This window comes from Leuciscus leuciscus (assembly GCF_965113295.1).
Source record: "Leuciscus leuciscus genome assembly, chromosome: 19".
Classification (NCBI taxonomy): domain Eukaryota; kingdom Metazoa; phylum Chordata; class Actinopteri; order Cypriniformes; family Leuciscidae; genus Leuciscus; species Leuciscus leuciscus.
In genome coordinates this window covers 31,338,130-31,356,781 of record NC_138743.1, presented here as the reverse complement: position 1 = coordinate 31,356,781, position 18,652 = coordinate 31,338,130, and the positions used below count along the sequence as shown (strand labels likewise).

General features: G+C 38.6%; 1 long non-coding RNA gene across 1 annotated transcript in view; it reads left to right on the top strand.

Annotated features, from left to right (window-relative positions):
* Positions 1-9,312, top strand: part of LOC309482859 — a 95,518-nt gene extending 86,206 nt beyond the window's left edge. Inside the window, exon 3 of the long non-coding RNA XR_014200401.1 lies at positions 9,300-9,312. This is a non-coding gene — a long non-coding RNA (uncharacterized lncRNA). The remainder of the gene's footprint in view (positions 1-9,299) is intronic.
* The last annotated feature ends 9,340 nt before the right edge of the window (positions 9,313-18,652 follow it).

The window sequence follows — 18,652 nt, the reverse complement described above, 5'->3', positions numbered from 1 at the left end:
TGGCAGGCCTGCCTTTAAAAAAATAAAAAAAAAATTTAAAAAAATACCCAAACTAGCATTTTATCAGAAACGTTGTTTTAATGACACACAGCATATGAGATTCATAATTTCTTCCCTCCTGAAATCCATTCAAAGTAATCCCTGGCAACAGATAAAATATCATAATGATTCAAAAACACATTAATGAGACACAACAATGATTTACCTAAAATACTTTTGGTAGCTTTAGATAACCTAAAACTGATTTAGTGTCATCAGAAACAGGAATGTCACATCCAGCATAACATAAAAAGTCAATCAGTTAGCAGACAAAAACAAGCCAACGAAATGTGATTTTACCAACCTTTATCTCATCTTAGAAAGTTGATAACTGACTAGTCTAATTCAGTTCAGAAAAATGTGTTTTGTTTGTGCACTTATGTGTGTGTCAAAATTTAGGTCAGACTCAAATCTGCATTACATGCCATTCTTGATTATTTTTGCAGACACATTTTTGCAGGTTTACTGAATCTCATTGATTAGCCATTGCCTTTAACAGAGGAAATTAGATCAGAGGACATTTGAGGACCTTTGCAGAACATTCACTCTGGCCACACATCAGACCATTCATGGTACAGAGGTGGATGTAAGCAGATGACTTCACTCCCACAGAAGCCATTAAAGCAACGGTAATAAAGATACGGTAGTTGCAGAGCCAGGTCTGTCTCATAATGATATATAAGCCTTTTGGAAGTGATCTGTAGAATGCTTCAAACTAAATGACTGCATGCTTTTATGAGCGAGGGCGAGCGTCCCGATGTAACACAATGCTCCAAGAACTGTGAGAGAGACTGCGCTCACTAATACAAGCAAAACAGTTCACGTGGACTCTTGGAGAAACTTGGAGAAACAAGCACTAAGCTGGCTGTGACTGAAGCCTTTGGATCAAGTGAATGAATATTATTGGGGCTTTCTAATGTCAAAGTGGAAATCAAGGGTTTCAGACAGATTACTGACTCAAATTTGTCATAGACTGGGCTACAAATAAAGAGAAAGACCATGCCAAGTGAGTACTTGAGCAGGAAGCAAGAGCTGGTTAGACTTTAAAATGACTTTACTGGAACCATTTGAAATGTCATAGAACTTAATGTGAGAGTTTAGTTTAAACCAGTACTCATTTGCGAAGACAGACAAAAATTTTTAACATTATTAGGTCTGTCAATTGATTGAAATGTTGAAATGCAACTGAAATTGTGGTTTGTTTGTTTGTTTGTTTGTAGTTAAAAAACTGTAGCTGTAGAGAGCTAATCCTTATTAATGTAAGACATTACAAAAACCACCAATACTTCTCTTGACCGGTGAACCACCTCTCCTACACTGGGATTTTAACAAGCAGTATTTGTGCATTTACATTATACCAATGAAATTCAATCCCATGTTTCTTGGCCTGTCTCTATGTTTTGCTTTAGCAAGTTTGCCAGCTGTGGCAAAAACGGTTCAACTGGGTACACACATGGACTTTCCACATTGGTGGATGGATTATTTTTTAACCACAAAACAGTACCAAACGAGGTAATTCTGTTATGAATATCAAACAGTTACAATAGAGTGCAACAGTCGGTTTCCAGAAGTAAAAAAAATCCCATAAGGGAACTGATTTTTAACAATAACATATAAACCTTTAAAGACATACTGTGAGCTACGAGGTTGTTAATCAATCGTATACAACCTTTTCAAATACTATTTCAACGTATGCTTTTGTTGAAGGTATCATTTTAAAATAATTGTGCTTAAAAGTGAAATTAAAAACTACATTATCCATGATTCTGCAAAGAAATCTCCACCAATCAGAGAATCAAAACAAGCAAATTATGCCAAAAGAATTGTTTAGTGCATATATATATATATATATACTGTATCTCACGAAAGTGAGTACACCCCTCACATTTCAGCAAACATTTTAGTATATCTTCTCAGGGGACAATACTATAGAAATTAAACTTGGATAGATTTTAGAGTAGTCAATGTGCTGCTTGTATAGCAGTATATATTTAATGTCCTTGGAAAAGAACTCAACATACAGCCATTATTGTCAAAATAGCTGCCAACAAAAGTGAGTACACCCTAAGTGATAATAGCTGTACGTCGTTTAACCATGCAAAGCCACACGTCCTATTCATCATGTTCATGTTTTTGTCTGCTTGACAGGATCATACAAATTTGTGTATACTGACCACTGGATGTTCAACATGGCACCTCATGGCAAATAACTCTCTAAGGATTTGAGAATTAGAATAGTTGCTCTCCACAAAGTTGACCTAGGCTATAAGAAGATTGGTAACACCCTGAAACTGAGATACAGTACAGTGGCAGGGTCATACAGAGGTTTTCCAAGACGGGTTCCACTCGGAACAGGCCTCGCAAGGGTCAATCAAAGAAGTTTAGTCCTCGTGCTGTGCGTCAGGTGCAGAAGCTGGCTTCAAAAACAGACGCATGAGTCCTGCCAGCATTGCTTTAGAGGTTGCAGAAGGTCAGCTTGTCAGTGCTCAGACCATACGGTACACACTGCAACAAGTCGGTTTGCATAGCCGTCGTCCAAGAAGGAAGCCTCTTCTGAAGCTGGCTCACAAGAAAGCCTGTAAACAGTTTGCTGAAAGCAACCTCTCCAAGAGCATGAATTACTGGAACCATGTCCTGTGGTCTGATGAGACTAAGATAAACTTGTTTGGCTCAGATGGTGTCCAGCATGTGTGGCGACGCCCTGGTAAGGAGTACCAAGAAAATTGTGTCTTGCCTACAGTCAAGCATGGTGGTGGTAGCTTCATGGCCTGGGGCTGCATGAGTGCTGCTGGTACTAGGGAGCTGCGCTTCATTTAGGGAAACATGGATTCCAACACTGCAACATTCTGAAGCTGAACATGATGCCCTCGCTTCAGAAACTGGGCCAAACGGCATGATAACGACCCCAAACACACCGCCAAGATGACAACTGCCTTCCTGAGGAAGCTGAAGGTGAAGGTGATGGAGTGGACAAGTATGTCTCCAGACCTGAACCCTATTGAGCACCTGTGGGGCGTCCTCAAGCGGAAGGTGGAGAGGCGCCATGTGTCTAACATCCAGCAGCTTCATGATGTCGTGATGGAGGAGTAGAAGAGGATCCCAGCAACAACCTGTCCAGCTCTGGTGAATTCCATGCCTAGGAGGATCAAGGCAGTGCTAGATAACAATGGTGCTCACACAAAATATTCACACTTTGGACACAGTTTTGACATGTTCACTTAGGGTGTACTCACTTTTGTTGCCAGCTATTTTGACAAAAATGGCTGTATGTTGAGTTATTTTCAAAGGACATTAAATATACTGCTATGCAAGCAGTGCATTGCCTACTCTAAAATCTATCCAAGTTTCATTTCTATTGTATTGTCCCTTGAGAAGATATACTAAAATGTTTGCTGAAATGTGAGGGGTGTACTCACTTTTGTGAGATACTGTATATATATATATATATATATATATATATATATATATAGCAAATAACTTAAAATATATTTGTGGCGAGCAGGACGAGGGCCGTGACAGAGCGGTGCGAGGCCGGTGGCATGATTGATAATGAGCGACACCTGCGCGACACACCGGTCTCGTATCTCTCACGGAGGAGCGGAAGCATAAAAGGAGGAGCGAGAACCATAAAAGGAGGAGAGGACCAGGCCTGGACTTTTTTATTTGATGTTTTGTTTTATTATATGTGGCAGCAGTCGTCCGTGAGGGACTGCTGCCTTTGCTTTTGGTTTGGTTTGTCTTTTAAATCTTGGTTTGTCTTTTAAATCTTTAAACAAAGACTTATGGGAAAAATATTTCTAGAACCAAGGTCACTGAAAAATGGGAGGGGCACTTTAACCAAAATTAATATAATAAAAATAAAAAAAATGAAAAGACAGGGTGAATTAATAGTCTACTTTGTGTGCAAGATCACACTTTGTCACAAATAATCACATCTATGCTGTTACAAGTTCATAAAATCTGTCCGGATGTGACCCCTAAGTAATTTTTAGAGCATCACATCAGAAAGTAATGGTTGGGTCCTCAGCGGGTGCCTCAGCTGAGGGCCCCAGGAGACAGACGCCACTGTGGCTTTCCCCCACACTCCAGACTGGCCCTTTAGCAGCAGCACCCAATCCAAAATAGCATAACAAACCACCCACAAATACTGAGTGAGAGAGAGCTGCACCGCACTGACAGATGTTTCTCAACGCAGCTTCTAAAGGCCTGTTCCTAGTTCAGTGTGTGTGGTTACCCAGCCCAGTAGGGCCTCTGCCTGTTTACTAAAGAAATGTGATGGATAATTCGAGATTTAAGCGATTTCTTTGGTGTTTCGTTACTCTTTGATGCTTTCAATTAAGACAACTTTAAGCTCAGCTTGCCCCATATCTCAAGTCTCTAAAATACCCCTTTAAACTTTTTTCTCTCAAAACCACAGTAACAATTCAAATACAGGAGGTTTCAACTGATTCGTCAATCATCAGTGACAATGCGGTCCTGAGCCAATAGGGTTTTCATAAAAGCAGCAGATGTTCTTTCAATTGAGTGACAAAAGACTAGGGTCGACACAACGAGTCAGTCAGAAGTCCAGATGACCATGAATCCACTTTATTACAACATGATCAGAGCCTGGAACTTCAAGAAGGTGAGGGTTATTTGCTTAGACATGAAATGAGTTAGTGATGTCGAAGACTTGATCTTGGGGGGCACTTCAAAGAGGAGAAGTATTACTTTCTGAACTTCTTGTGGTGCTGGAATGCATGGGCTAAGAGCAAGGCTTTCTCTAATTTAAATCAAAACCACAAAATGTCTTCTAACAGGTTAAGTTGTTTTTGAAGAGTTAGACACCCTGATAGGCTCAAGTCAAAATAAAAATAACTCTCAGTAAGTTCATAACAGTAAATTTGCAGTTGTATTTTTGTAAACAGCCATGCTTTACTTAGTCACAAAACTGAAGTGATGATATTCTCTCATCAACACCAAAACACAAAAATCCTGCATATTTTCTACCCCAAACTAGAAAATAAAAAATGACTAGAAAATAAAAATGTGCAACAATAATTTTAAGTTTAATCTTTATCGATGACAGTCGGGAAAGCTTCTTGCACATCCACATGAGGTTTTGTCCGAGGTTTCATCTTGTAAGAAAGCACTCTTATGAACTGATTCTTTTCATTGAGTCAGTCAAAAAGATTCACAAATCAGCCTCAAACCCCCTCGTGAGTTAGACCTTTAAATCAAACTCAACCTGTCACCGATTCATTCATCACTCGCAGTTCAGTGAGGAAGTCAACTGTGAACTCAGTAGCAGCTCTGGGCTGTTTTTCTCAAAAACGTTGTAAGCCCAAGTAGATTGTAGAGACCATTGGGGCAAATTGTAGAGCCTCACTGAACTGCAAGCTTTTTTCAAGTATGTCCGATTCAAAATGTACTGGGAATTATTATTGCAATGTATAATTTAGGCTTGTGTCTCACATTAGTCTTGCAGTCTTGTAATGTAGGCTTACATTAGTATACAGTGGGTACGGAAAGTATTCAGACCCCCTTAAATTTTTCACTCTTTGTTATATTTCAGCCATTTGCTAAAATCATTTAAGTTCATTTTTTTCCTCATTATTGTACACACAGCACCCCATATTGACAGAAAAACACAGAATTGTTGACATTTTTGCACATTTATTAAAAAAGAAAACTGAAATATCACATGGTCCTAAGTATTCAGACCCTTTGCTCAGTATTTAGTAGAAGCATCCTTTTGATCTAATACAGCCATGAGTCTTTTTGGGAAAGATGCAACAAGTTTTTCACACCTGGATTTGGGTATCCTCTGCCATTCCTCCTTGCAGATCCTCTCCAGTTCGGTCAGGTTGGATGGTAAACGTTGGTGGACAGCCATTTTCAGGTCTCTCCAGAGATGCTCAATTGGGTTTAAGTCAGGGCTCTGGCTGGGCCATTCAAGAACAGTCACGGAGTTGTTGTGAAGCCACTCCTTCATTATTTTAGCTGTGTGCTTAGGGTCATTGTCTTGTTGGAAGGTGAACCTTCGGCCCAGTCTGAGGTCCAGAGCACTCTGGAGAAGGTTTTCGTCCAGGATATCCCTGTACTTGGCCGCATTCATCTTTCCCTCGATTGCAACCAGTCGTCCTGTCCCTGCAGCTGAAAAACGCCCTGTAGGATTACAAATTTAAGAATATGTTTTAGATCTGCTGATCCTACTTCCTTACATAACATCACATAAAAAACTAAGATGAACTATACTGTATTGGGCATTCAAGGTGAACATGAGGGCATACATTTACTGATTATATTTAACAGTTTCCTTTGAAGGGGTTTTGTTAGTCTTTAATCTTCCTACTAAGAGATGAACTATGTGTGAATGTTTCATAGTCTTAGTTCTCATGACCATTTGTTGTTTATACCATTTGGGGGGTACCATTATCTCAGTTGGGGGTAATTGCCTCTATTGTCTTTAGATGATTAGATTCAGTAGTCATCCCTAAAGGCTGTGTGTAAGTTCAGCACCTTTAAGGACAGCCCACTGAACTGCCTATAAGATACCATGTAAAGTTCCCTTAGTCAGATAATGTTGGAAGTACTGCAGCCACGTACAGCGGAGTTCTCAATAAAGAATAACTTCTGTTGAACGCGATCCCAACTGTCTCCTGGTCTCTGCTTTGAAGAAAGAAAAAACTTTCCAACTGCCCCCACAGCATGATGCTGCCACCACCATGCTTCACTGTTGAGACTGTATTGGACAGGTGATGAGCAGTGCCTGGTTTTCTCCACACATACCGCTTAGAATTAAGGCCAAAAAGTTCTATCTTGGTCTCATCAGACCAGAGAATCTTATTTATCACCATCTTGGAGTCCTTCAGGTGTGCTTTCATGTGTCTTGCACTGAGGAGAGGCTTCCGTCGGGCCACTCTGCCATAAAGCCCCGACTGGTGGATGGCTGCAGTGATGGTTGACTTACTACAACTTTCTCCCGTCTCCTGACTGCATCTCTGGAGCTCAGCCACAGTGATCTTTGGGTTCTTCTTTACCTCTCTCACCAAGGCTCTTCTCCCCCGATAGCTCAGTTTGGCCGGACTGCCAGCTCTAGGAAGGGTTCTGGTCGTCCCAAACGTCTTCCATTTAAGGATTATGGAGGCCACTGTGCTCTTAGGAACCTTAAGTGCAGCAGACATTTTTTTGTAACCTTGGCCAGATCTGTGCCTTGCCACTATTCTGTCTCTGAGCTCTTCAGGCAGTTCCTTTGACCTCATGATTCTCATTTGCTCTGACATGCACTGTGAGCTGTAAGGTCTTATATAGACAGGTGTGTGGCTTTCCTAATCAAGTCCAATCAGTATAATCAAACACAGCTGGACTCAAATGAAGGTGTAGAATCATCTCAAGGATGATCAGAAGAAATGGACAGCACCTGAGTTAAATATATGACTGTCACAGCAAAGGGTCTGAATACTTAGGACCATGTGATATTTCAGTTTTTCTTTTTTAATAAATGTGCAAAAATTTCAACAATTCTGTGTTTTTCTGTCAATATGGGGTGCTGTGTGTACAATAATGAGGAAAAAAATGAACTTAAATGATTTTAGCAAATGGCTGCAATATAACAAAGAGTGAAAAATTTAAGGGGGTCTGAATACTTTCCGTACCCACTGTATATGTTTTGTTGTATACATTATTAATGGTATTCTTTAATAAATTAATAATGATATTCTAAAATCTTTAAAATGTTTAAAAAATATATACTATTGGTTATTGTTTAACATGTTAGGTCCATTGTAAAGTTGAATTGATAGAAAGCTTTTTTTGCACACATGCTGGAACAGTAACATTTTCCTTTTTAAACCCCCAAAAGAGGCAGAAATATTCTTACATTGTCATGTCTGTTCTGGGTTTGAGTTTTCCCAGTTCATTTTCTTGTGTTAGTATATGTTTCCTTTGTTCCAGTTAATCTGTTGCCATGGTTTTTGATTTGCCCTCATGTGTTACGTCTGTGTCTAGTTAATTATCTTATTTAGTCCTTAGTGTTTCAGTGTATGTATATAAACTAAGGGTACGTTTACACGGCAACGATATGCTTAAAACAGAGAAGTTTCGCCTTTGAGTTTTCCGCGTACAGACGACACCATTGTCAAAACAAACCCCATTCACACGGATCCGCGAAAACGACAAAAAACCCTGTCTTCTGCTGCCAGGCCATTAGATGGCGATGAAACATTATAGAATGAACACGTAATACGCATGTGCATGACGTCATCGTCTTCAGAGATTCACATTTTTGTTGTTTACACAGAGACTGTTTGTGCACTTGAAACCCGTTTTCAAAACTTTGCGTTTTCGGGCACCCAAAACGCTGATGTCGTGTTAACGAACGGCCAAAAAAGTTTTAAAAGAACACGCTGACTTTTTGGGACTTTAGCTTATTCGCCGTATCCCCCAGAGTTAGATAAGTCCATACATACCTTTTTCATCTCTGTGCGTGCTGTAACTCTGTCTGACGCACCCATCGCTAGCCTAGCTTAGCACAAAGACTGGAGGTAAACGGCTCCAGCTAGCATACTGCTCCCAATAAGTGACAAAATAACGCCAACATTTTCCTATGTTGTGATTTGTATAGTCACAGCGTGTACGAATAACATGGTCACATGAGACACAGACATCTTCTAACCGTATACATACTGGGAACTGTATTCTCAGAAGACTAAGCACTGCTACTTCTGCGGAGTGATTTCCTCCAACTCTGAGCGAACTCTGGAAAAGGTATGTATGGACTTATCTAACTCTGGGGGATAAGGTGAATAGCTAAAGTCCCAAAAAGTCGGCGTGTTCCTTAAGTTTTTAGTTGAAAACAGTGTTGTGTTAAACAGCCCCTAAGGGTACGTTTACACAACAACAATGTACTAAAAATGTAAAAGTTTTTCCTTTGCCCTTTTTTTTGTGTACAGACAACAACATTGTCAAAACGATCCCTGTTCAAACGGATCTGCAAAAACGACTGAAAACGCTGTATTATACTGCCAGGCCAGTAGTTGGCGATGTCACTTTGTAAAGTGCCTATAGGCTGAACATATTATATGCATGCGCATGACGTCAACGTTTTCACAAATTCACGTTTTTTTTAGTTGACATGGAGATAAAAACGGTATCGTTTTCAAAATCTTGCACTTTGAAACCCGTTTTCAAAAGTTTGTATTTTAACAACCAAAAATGCCATTGTTGTGTAAATGAACGGCCAAAACGCATGTAAAGTTTTAAACGGCCGCTAAAGTAAGAAGCTACTATGCAATGAACTGAAGAACTTCTGTACAACCATCTTTATCAAGTCATGTGGATACTAAATGTTTTATTTTAGGAGTCAATGCTTTTTTTATCTGGATCTCAGCCAAAAAAAGATTTAAACAAGCTGTGATCTGCCCGTCCGTCTGTGAAATCTGCACTTCAGATCCATTTTGCGTTCTCTTTATCTTTTTTTCCCTACTGCCTTCTGTCACTGTGACATAGAAAAACAGCAGTGGTAATGTGACATACTTTTTGGATATAATTACTTTGCATGCTCCATTGCATGTGAACAGATATAGCCTACTCCCTAAATATCAGGTCAGAAAAAGCATGAAGAAAACCAGGTTCTTCCATTGGTGCATCTTGTCCATTTCAACAAGAAAAGAATTGCTTTTAAAAAACAGCCTTGGTGAAAGCACTCTTCCTGCTGTTAAGAGCAGGTCGGAATGTGTCATTACTTTAGCTGAACACAAATTTTTCCTCTTCACTTTTAATACTGAGGTTATGGTAGCACGTGCATTAGTCTAAAAACCCTGTCACAATCAATCTTCCAGGAACCACTGGAAATAGTGAGTTAATAATTTAAGGAAAAAGAGGCTGCAGTCTAGTCATATTAAAACTATAATATGCAAAATCTGAGGAGTGTGAACCCAACGACATACCTGATACCTCTGTTTTGTGGAGTCTAGCTTGCCCTTGACAGCACAGATTGAACCCCTTCACCTTTGGATCATAATTGTGAGTGGATTTCCGGCCCCTGATTGTGAAACAATATTTTGGTTTTACCAAATAAGCTGATCATCACTCTTATTCAATCTACAGTGTTTGGTACAGATAAAAGGGTTAAAAAATCCCTCTCAATAAGAACAGCTCACCGAAAATGTGTCCTTTATGGCTCGAGAAGAAAATTACTTTGACTTTTGCAAGCAGCAATAGAAATGACACACAAATGGAGGAGATAATGATGATAAATGCTTACCCAGACTTTTACACGTTTGAGGTCCTTGTGTGTACGCTGAAAGAAAAAAAGAGATGACAGTTGGGCCTTGTTCTGGGCATATTGATGGCTTTAGGGAGCCTACCTGTTTTATGTCATGTTTAGTTCCTCTGACTCTCCTCTGTGACTGGCGGTTATTATCTGAAAAACTATCGCCTAATATTTTGTTCTGTTTGACTTTTACATATCAATACAGTCGGTGTAATGTTTTGGATAGAGATAAACAAACTAATACCACAAAACATAGGCTAAAATTCATAAAACGATTATGCTAATACTTAGTTTTATGATTAAAGGTACAATATGCAAGAATTTTTTTGCCGCTAGAGGGCGCTACATTCCAAACAACAACAACAACGGCGTAGCTTGATGACGATGTGAAGGAGCGTGGAATGATGGGAACTGTCGTTTTAAACTCCACCGTGGATGTAAATCAGTCAGACGGGAATCGAAAAATCATGTTCATGGATGAGGCTAAGTTCTATTTTTATAAATGTTGCGTTTAATGACATGCTTTTTGTGGCGAGGGGGGCGTGGTTCAGCGCGGTCTGTAACGGGAGAGAGAAGAGACGAGCAAGTAGATCAAGTGCAAAGTATTATTGGCGTGGAGAGCTTATAAGCCGCGCTGGAACGAGAGAGAGACTGGAGAGAAAATTGGACGCAGAGAAAGAGAATCGGTGGATCCGAGCTCTCATTTTTGAACTGTTTTGTGCCGTCGCGGTTGCCACGGTGAATGCGCGTTGTGCGCGGCTTTTGTTTGTTTTGCTTTATTTTAATAAAGTACGAGTCCCAGTCACGCCGACCCCTGTCTTCTTCCTTCCTGACTCTTAAACCTCATCACACTTTTATTTCATTAAAATGAATTAACCGCAAGAAAAGTAAGGTTTAATACTAAATTGGTTATCATAGATGTTACTGTATTTGTTGAATTCATTGTTGTGATAACGCTGCGCAGTTTTACGTGTTCTAAACAATTGTTGTAAAAGTACATTCGAACATGCCCACATCATTTGCCAAAATACTGATTAATCTTTATGTATAACACATGCTATGTTTATTTACATGGCCATAAACACCAGACGTGATAAACAATGTCAATAAACTAAACACAAATCTAAAGCAATAATACTTTCCTTACATAAACATAACTATTACCGAATGCTACATTTGGAAAATATAAAATTAAGCATGCTTTGTCGACAGAACCAGCTGCAATCGGTAAAGAATAATTGTGTCCCATAACGACTGCAAGAAACAAGCTAAAGTTTGTAGCTTGATAGACGCTACAACTACAACTTCCGCATTTGTCCAGGACTCCACGCAGTACGAGCGGAAACCGAGGGTGACGCGGATATGACGCAATTGACTGGCGACTCCCAGCTCCCCCCTGCTCTAACGCCCCGTTTCCTTGGATAAAATCGCAATTTTCTCACGATTTAAAAATAGTTGGAAACATTTGGGATGTTGTAAGTAATCAACTTAACAAAATATATAACACTGGCCTTGAGATTTTGGGATATTTCAATGCAAAATTCTTACATATTGTACCTTTAAGCGGCAAGCCTATGTTGTTTTCCCATCAAATACATTGTAACTTCCTGTGTATTCTTACTGAATTATTTTTGGGAATATATAAATATATGTATGTAATAATCTGTAATATTTCATTGGGCCCACTCAAAACAGTCGCTGAACGGAACTGGAAGGTCAATCAGCGCTAACATGACGTCACTCGCCTTGAGCGCCAAATCAAAATAAATAGGATGATAATAAAATCAAAACTGTGTAATGTTGCAGCTTTCCTTACGTAGTGGAGGGGGAGGGCTGTCAGACTCCGATGCTGAATGACAAATAACCTAACACTACACGGTTGAGTACATTGCAGTAAGTGCATAGTGCGTCATTTGGGACACTTGTAGTTTTTTTGTTTTGTTTTTACCACAAATTCCACAGTTAAATGTGATTGTTTTTAAATTGAGTTGAAATAATGCGAACAGATAACTTTAACAAAAGCATATATACCATTGATTAACAACCTCTGAACTGACAGTAGGTCATATAATGTTTATAGGCCTAGGCTAATTGTTTAAAATAAATTCCCTTACAGAGAAAATGTAAAGTTTTTACTTCGGGAACCAAAATGCACCCCATATGTTGATTTAGATATGTGATAAAAAGAAAACTAACCTAATATCCCATGTAGAAATTAAAATGTACTGGTACAACCCTTATATTATCTTATACAAGATCAGGGACAGATGCATGATGCCACGGTTGCTGATTCAAGGCATCATATTCTCTGCACTCATGCATGACTTCATTGTAGGCTACCTAAAGTAGCCACTTAAAGCTAAGAAACCTATTCCTGTTTATTGGGTTAAAGACTGTCATTTCCAATCAAGACGATATATGACGATATGCAATACAAATGTTGTTTGTTATCAGGTCAATGGCCCGACTGTACCTAACCGCCTCAAGCTGTTGCTCCCTCTCTCACCCTCCATTATTTGAGCTCATTCTTTCCATTAGTCATTCCCACTAATTAAAAGAAAGCTCTTGCCCATCCATGAAGGAATCGTCTGTGGATGGAAAGCTGTTTCGGGTACAATGCTCAAGCTTTGTAAACCAAACTCTGAGTAAACAGCTAAAAAGTTTGTTTTTCATCATAGAAACATAGATATTTGTATTTCTTTGAATTAATTTAGAATCAGACTTTCTAATGTTTACAAGCTGCTCATATCCCAACAGTTGAGTTCAAAACGAAGCCATACACAAGGTTGTGGTGCAAAATACAGTGTGAGTATTGGCAGCCTTGAACAATAATGTGTGTTTATTAAAATATGGAAGCTAGGAACATAAACCGTTCCATGGCAGTGAACCAGTACCTGAGTTTAAACAGGCTCACCAAACCTGATCCCAAGCCAGACACCCAAAACAGATAGGCTACACAATAAAAATGAGAAGAGATAAAAGAAAAGTCTAAAGAAGCTTGTCTTCTAGTCAAAATAAAAACATATAAAAAAAAACGAATAAAAAAAACTATGGTTGCAAGGTTTTTAAGTTCTAAATTCGGACAATTGCATAGAAGAATGTGGACCAAAATAAATCAATAACTCATATTTGGATCTGCAATGATGAAAGTGCATCTTAATTTTCCTCTGGTCAGAAATTTTAATTAGATTTAAAGTTTAAAGTGAAAATAAATGACAAACAGTTCCCAATAAACTTGCTGAAGTGCAAAATCAGCTCACGAACCTTTTGTTCAGCTGTCAGCTTTACAAGGGAATGAAATGAATAGTCCGAAGGCTGTTCTGATGCAGCCAAAGAAAAGTCTGATGCTAGGTAACAGTGCATCTTAAACATTTGCATAAACATAACATTTAGAGGTCTATATTGTTTTTACAAGCTAGCCATAACCGGGTGCTAAAACATTCTCTTATAAACCAGCAATGTACTGTAAATAAATATAGCTGATTAAGTTTAATGCATTGCAAATGTAAGTGGAATAGGGATATTTTATGCAACTTCACCTGAGTTTATTCAGTCAAGCGTGTCTGGGTTTGGGGGTTAATGTAGGTTGTTAAGGGTCTTTTGTGCATAATTTTATGTGTGAAACAGTAAATATGGTGGTGCCTAGCAGCATTATAAAAGGAATTCGCATGGAGAAATGGTCGTGCGATTGGACCGGCAGGTTGGCTGAATGGAAAGTGTGACTCACCTTTGTGGACAAAGTAATAATTTGGGAATGTTCATGAGGAAAGCTCTTGAGGAAAATGAGCTTGGTTTTATGAGAGGTTCAAGTACAGACAGTTAAAAAAAAAGCTCTACAGGACAGCTTCTTCATAGAGACATCACACCATACCTGCAGAAACGTGACTGTTGTGACCTTAAACACTTTTCATTTGACTCAAAAGGTGAGTCACAGAATAACTATGCAATAAAACTGAAGGTTCACATTTTTTATAATTAATAAAATTGTCTTTTGGAAATAATATTTACTCTGTCACATGTTTTTTTAATCAAGACTCCATAAACTTCTTCATCCAAGAAGTCTTCCAAATTCATGATCTTGGAAGAGTGAAGAGACCCTAATGTATATCCAACCCTGATAATAAACCGTATAAACAACAATCCACTTCAGAATACATAATCATAAACAATGCAGTTTTAATGATTAATGGGAGAGATGATGTAAACTCAATTGAGGATGGCGACTCAGTATAGCCTACACTGTGTGCATCCGTCCTTTTATTTTAGATTTAAAATGAATCAATAACAATGAGGTCACATAGTTTTTGTTATGTTATTAGATTGGTCCCATCTGTCAGTATCGTGACAGCGTGAGAATTGGCGCTTTTGTGCTTCTGATTGGCTGATGACAATGGAGGCCTGCTAAAGAAAACTCGGCCAAAGAGACATGCGTCTGTTTTGTTGTCTTTCCCTATAGCTCATTACATCTTATTGATACCATTGTAACTCTCATTTATCATACTTTTAGATTTTGTGTTTTGTTTTAAACTATTGAACGAGCGGACAGCATTTTGCATTGAAAAATATAGGTTGTTTGCTTGCTCTCAGAACTTGCCAGGTCTTGTGTAGTGTGGATTGCAACACAACTGCGGTTCGTTTTTGCATAACTGCAGTTCATATTCGGTAAATGACAGCTCTTGCCTTTGGTATGTTATAAGATGAAAGGGTTACATTATCCCAACAGGCTAAGTTTTAAGTGCTTAATGGCCATCTTTAGCCTACATTTATTTTTGTTTAAGCCCTTTAAAAGAATTTGCAAGACTTTCGATGATTAACTTAATCTTCAGTTCAAGCCAAAAGCTTGATTTCCAGCTGAATGGCAGTCTGAAAGAAAGTGGACTACCTTCAAAAACAAAAACAAAAGCCATCTTATATATATATAGTGTTTTAAATCATTGTGGTTAATTAATATTGTTAAAATTGAACTTGTTTTCTTAATCTTGATGAAGATTTTTGACTGAAGACACCTATTTTATTCAGCTCTGAAATGGGAAAGGTCAATTCAGTATAAATTAGTTTGAATATAAACTGCTGTTATTCATTGGTGTGAGCTGTTTATATTTTATTGCCTGTTATGGATTTTATGGGTGCCTTAAGCATGTAGATTACACATTGATCTAGGGCATACTAATTAATTTCACAACATAATGCCAGCCTAACCAAAAACTTTTTCTTTTCCTATTTGGCCAAATTTTCTTAAGTTATACTGCCATCTAACGCAAGTAAATGGAAGTACGGTGTGACAGCTGAAAGCAGTGGATATGTTACACACGAATTACATTACAGACTACGATATGTTTTTTAATCAGTGTTCATAGAGCCAAATTCTCAGCTAGGCTTGATAAAATCAGATGTGTTTATCCAAATTCAATTTATTGAAATCAATTGAGCGAAAACTACAATCAATCAACCTTGCTCTTCTGAAAATATACTAAATCTTAAATATTATTATTATTATATCTTCAGCATATGTTCTGTATAACATATAAAACATTAACAATATGTCATGATTTGTGTCAGCTATACTCTAGCATGGACCAACATAGAAAAGGAACAAAAATTTCCTGACAGAAAGAGCAAAAGAAGCTGAATGTGTAATGAAATGCTCTAATTTCTCTATAGATGTTATTGATTCCTTCAGCTGTAGATGTCCAAAGGTTATGGTCCCAATACTCCCTATAGTTGTTAGTTGCCAACAGCACAGCAGCTCCAGACAAACAATGACGCTCAAACCCAGTGTTACTCACGTGTGGAGCCGAATCAAAGCAACCTCCGTGTCTTTTATCGGGCCTTCCCGCTTAGCTCTCTCCAGCGCTGGAAAGCTTTTCTAATATTAATGCGGGTCCTAAAGCTTTTGCCTGATCATAACCCTTCATTTTCCAGTGATGTTGTTCTTAAGAGCTTTTCTCTTTTGTATTGTGTCTCATCTCTATTTCTGCAGTCTTTCTTCAAACCTGCCTCTTGCTTGTTCTCTCTCCTCCACAGTCATACACACCCTAATGCTGATTTACTCACCCTCAAGTCATCCTAGGTGTATATGACATTCTTATTTCAGACAAATATACAATCGAAGTTATATAAAAAAATGTCCTGGCTCTTCCAAGCTTTATAATGGCAGTGATCGGCTGTATATTTTTTTGAAGGCATTAAAGTGCATCCATCCATGATAAAAGTGCTCCACACGGCTCTGGGGGGTCAATAAAGGCTTTCTGAAGTGAAGCGATGCGTTTAGAAAAATATCCATATTTAAAACTGTATCAACTAAAATAACTAGCTTACTGCAGACGGCCTTCGCAAGTTGACTTACGCCAAAAGAGTAACACTTGACGATGTATGACGTAGGATGTAGGAGTATAGCGTAAGCTTTGACGCCTCTCGCGGGGCAACAAACTCAAGCTCCTCCGACATTTCTCTTTAAAAATTATCGTTTTAGACTTCGAATTCGTAATTGGGGTTTTGTTTTGCTCTATACTCTGCACTTCCGTGTTCGTCATTACGTTGTGCGTCAAGTTCAAGGGTTACTCTTTCGCCGTAAATCGATGTGTGGTCGTCTGCCGGAAGCTTACTTTACTTTATAAAGTTTTAAATATGGATATTTTTCTTACACGAACGCATCACTTCACTTCAGAAGGCCTTTATTAACCCCCAGAGCCATGTGGAGCACTTTAATCATGGATGGATGCACTTTGATGGCCATTATAAAGCATGGAAGAGCCAGGACATTTATTTTTATATAACTCCGACTGTATTCGTCTGAAAGAAGAATGTCATATACACCTATGGCTTGGGGGTGAGTAAATCATGGACTAATTTTCATTTTTCATTTTCATTTTCATCCCTTTAATGACTTTAGTTGTCCAGAAATAGCACTGAGGTCCAACTAAAGATATTACTTTTTTTATATAGTGCTTTTGTTGGCACTCATATCGCTTTGGGGGGAATCTCCTCAACCACCACCAATGTGTTATTGGTTTTAACGTCTTGTCCCAAGGACACTTATGCAAATATCTTGCATTTAAAAACTGATATTATACAGAGATCATACTATACTAATAGTGATGTTAAGACACATTTTAGGCTTAATATTATGCAATGTGCAAAAAAGAAGTATGTAAATGGATTTGTAGTATACTTAGTATGAAATAAAGATATTTTAAATACATTTTGGTATAGGTTTTTTTCACTAGGGCTTTGTATGATATAAAAAAAAAACGTTGCATCAAATCACAAAGCAAAAGCATTATGTTGTTTCTGGTGAATGATGTTGTTGAACGCCTGATGTATTTCTCAAGAAGCTGTATGTGGTCTAGCATCTCAAGACCTCATTGATTTATGACTCAAAGAGAGGCTGCCTCGGTAAATGTAATCTACAGAGCGGTCCTGGGTCACCCATTCACACTGGATAATAGTGTTTACTTAACAGCCGTCACTGGCTGACGAGCCTTTTTAAGAGGACAGTCATTTTTCAAAACACCATAATCACAAGGAGAACATTGCCTATATTTTTGGATATGAATCTCAGCAGACTTCATTCTTCCCTGCAACCATTTCCAATTTAGTGCATTTTTACTTCATGGAAATTTGTATGCAGTGGATATACTGTACTCTGGCTCTACTTGGAGGAGAAAGGCTTTCATTGGTAGTGATCCAGTGTCCATACACTGAGGTGAATTATGAGGATGAGACACATATGGATCGTATTCCCTTGTGTTTTTTCCCAGACAGGATGAGAGCAAACCAATAAAACAGTGTGTTACGTTCCTGTCTAGCCATATGCTTAGTAACACAGTTGCATAATAGAGATGAAATGTTTTATACTTGACCCTGTAAATATTGCTGATAAGATATATCAATCAGATTCCCCATAATTCTTCAATATGTTGTTCAAAAGATAGGTTACTTCAAGCCCAAATGCATTGTATCTTCATTTTATGTGCTGGTTTTGCCGAGAGCCCTTTTGCCGGCAGTGTCTCTGAATCCAGATACTTGAGATGTAATGAGGATGCTTCCTGTAATTTCCTTCAAGGCAGAGCAGATCATGCAGCAAGATGCTGGTGGGCAGGCAGAATTCAGATGGGCTCCGTTTACTCCGAGAAAACACTTGTCTAGGAGTCTGTAGCCGTGAGCCTCTATCATGTGGCCAATTCTCTTGAAAGAGGCTCACGTCCTCAGGCCAAAAGGCCCCAGCTGGTCAATGTGCTATTAATAACTCTGCCAGGGGCACTCAAACGCAAATAATCTGTGACGGAGTTTTGACTTTGATAAGCTATGATTCTAACAGCACATCTGATATGATATAACTAGATATCAGCTTTCTAA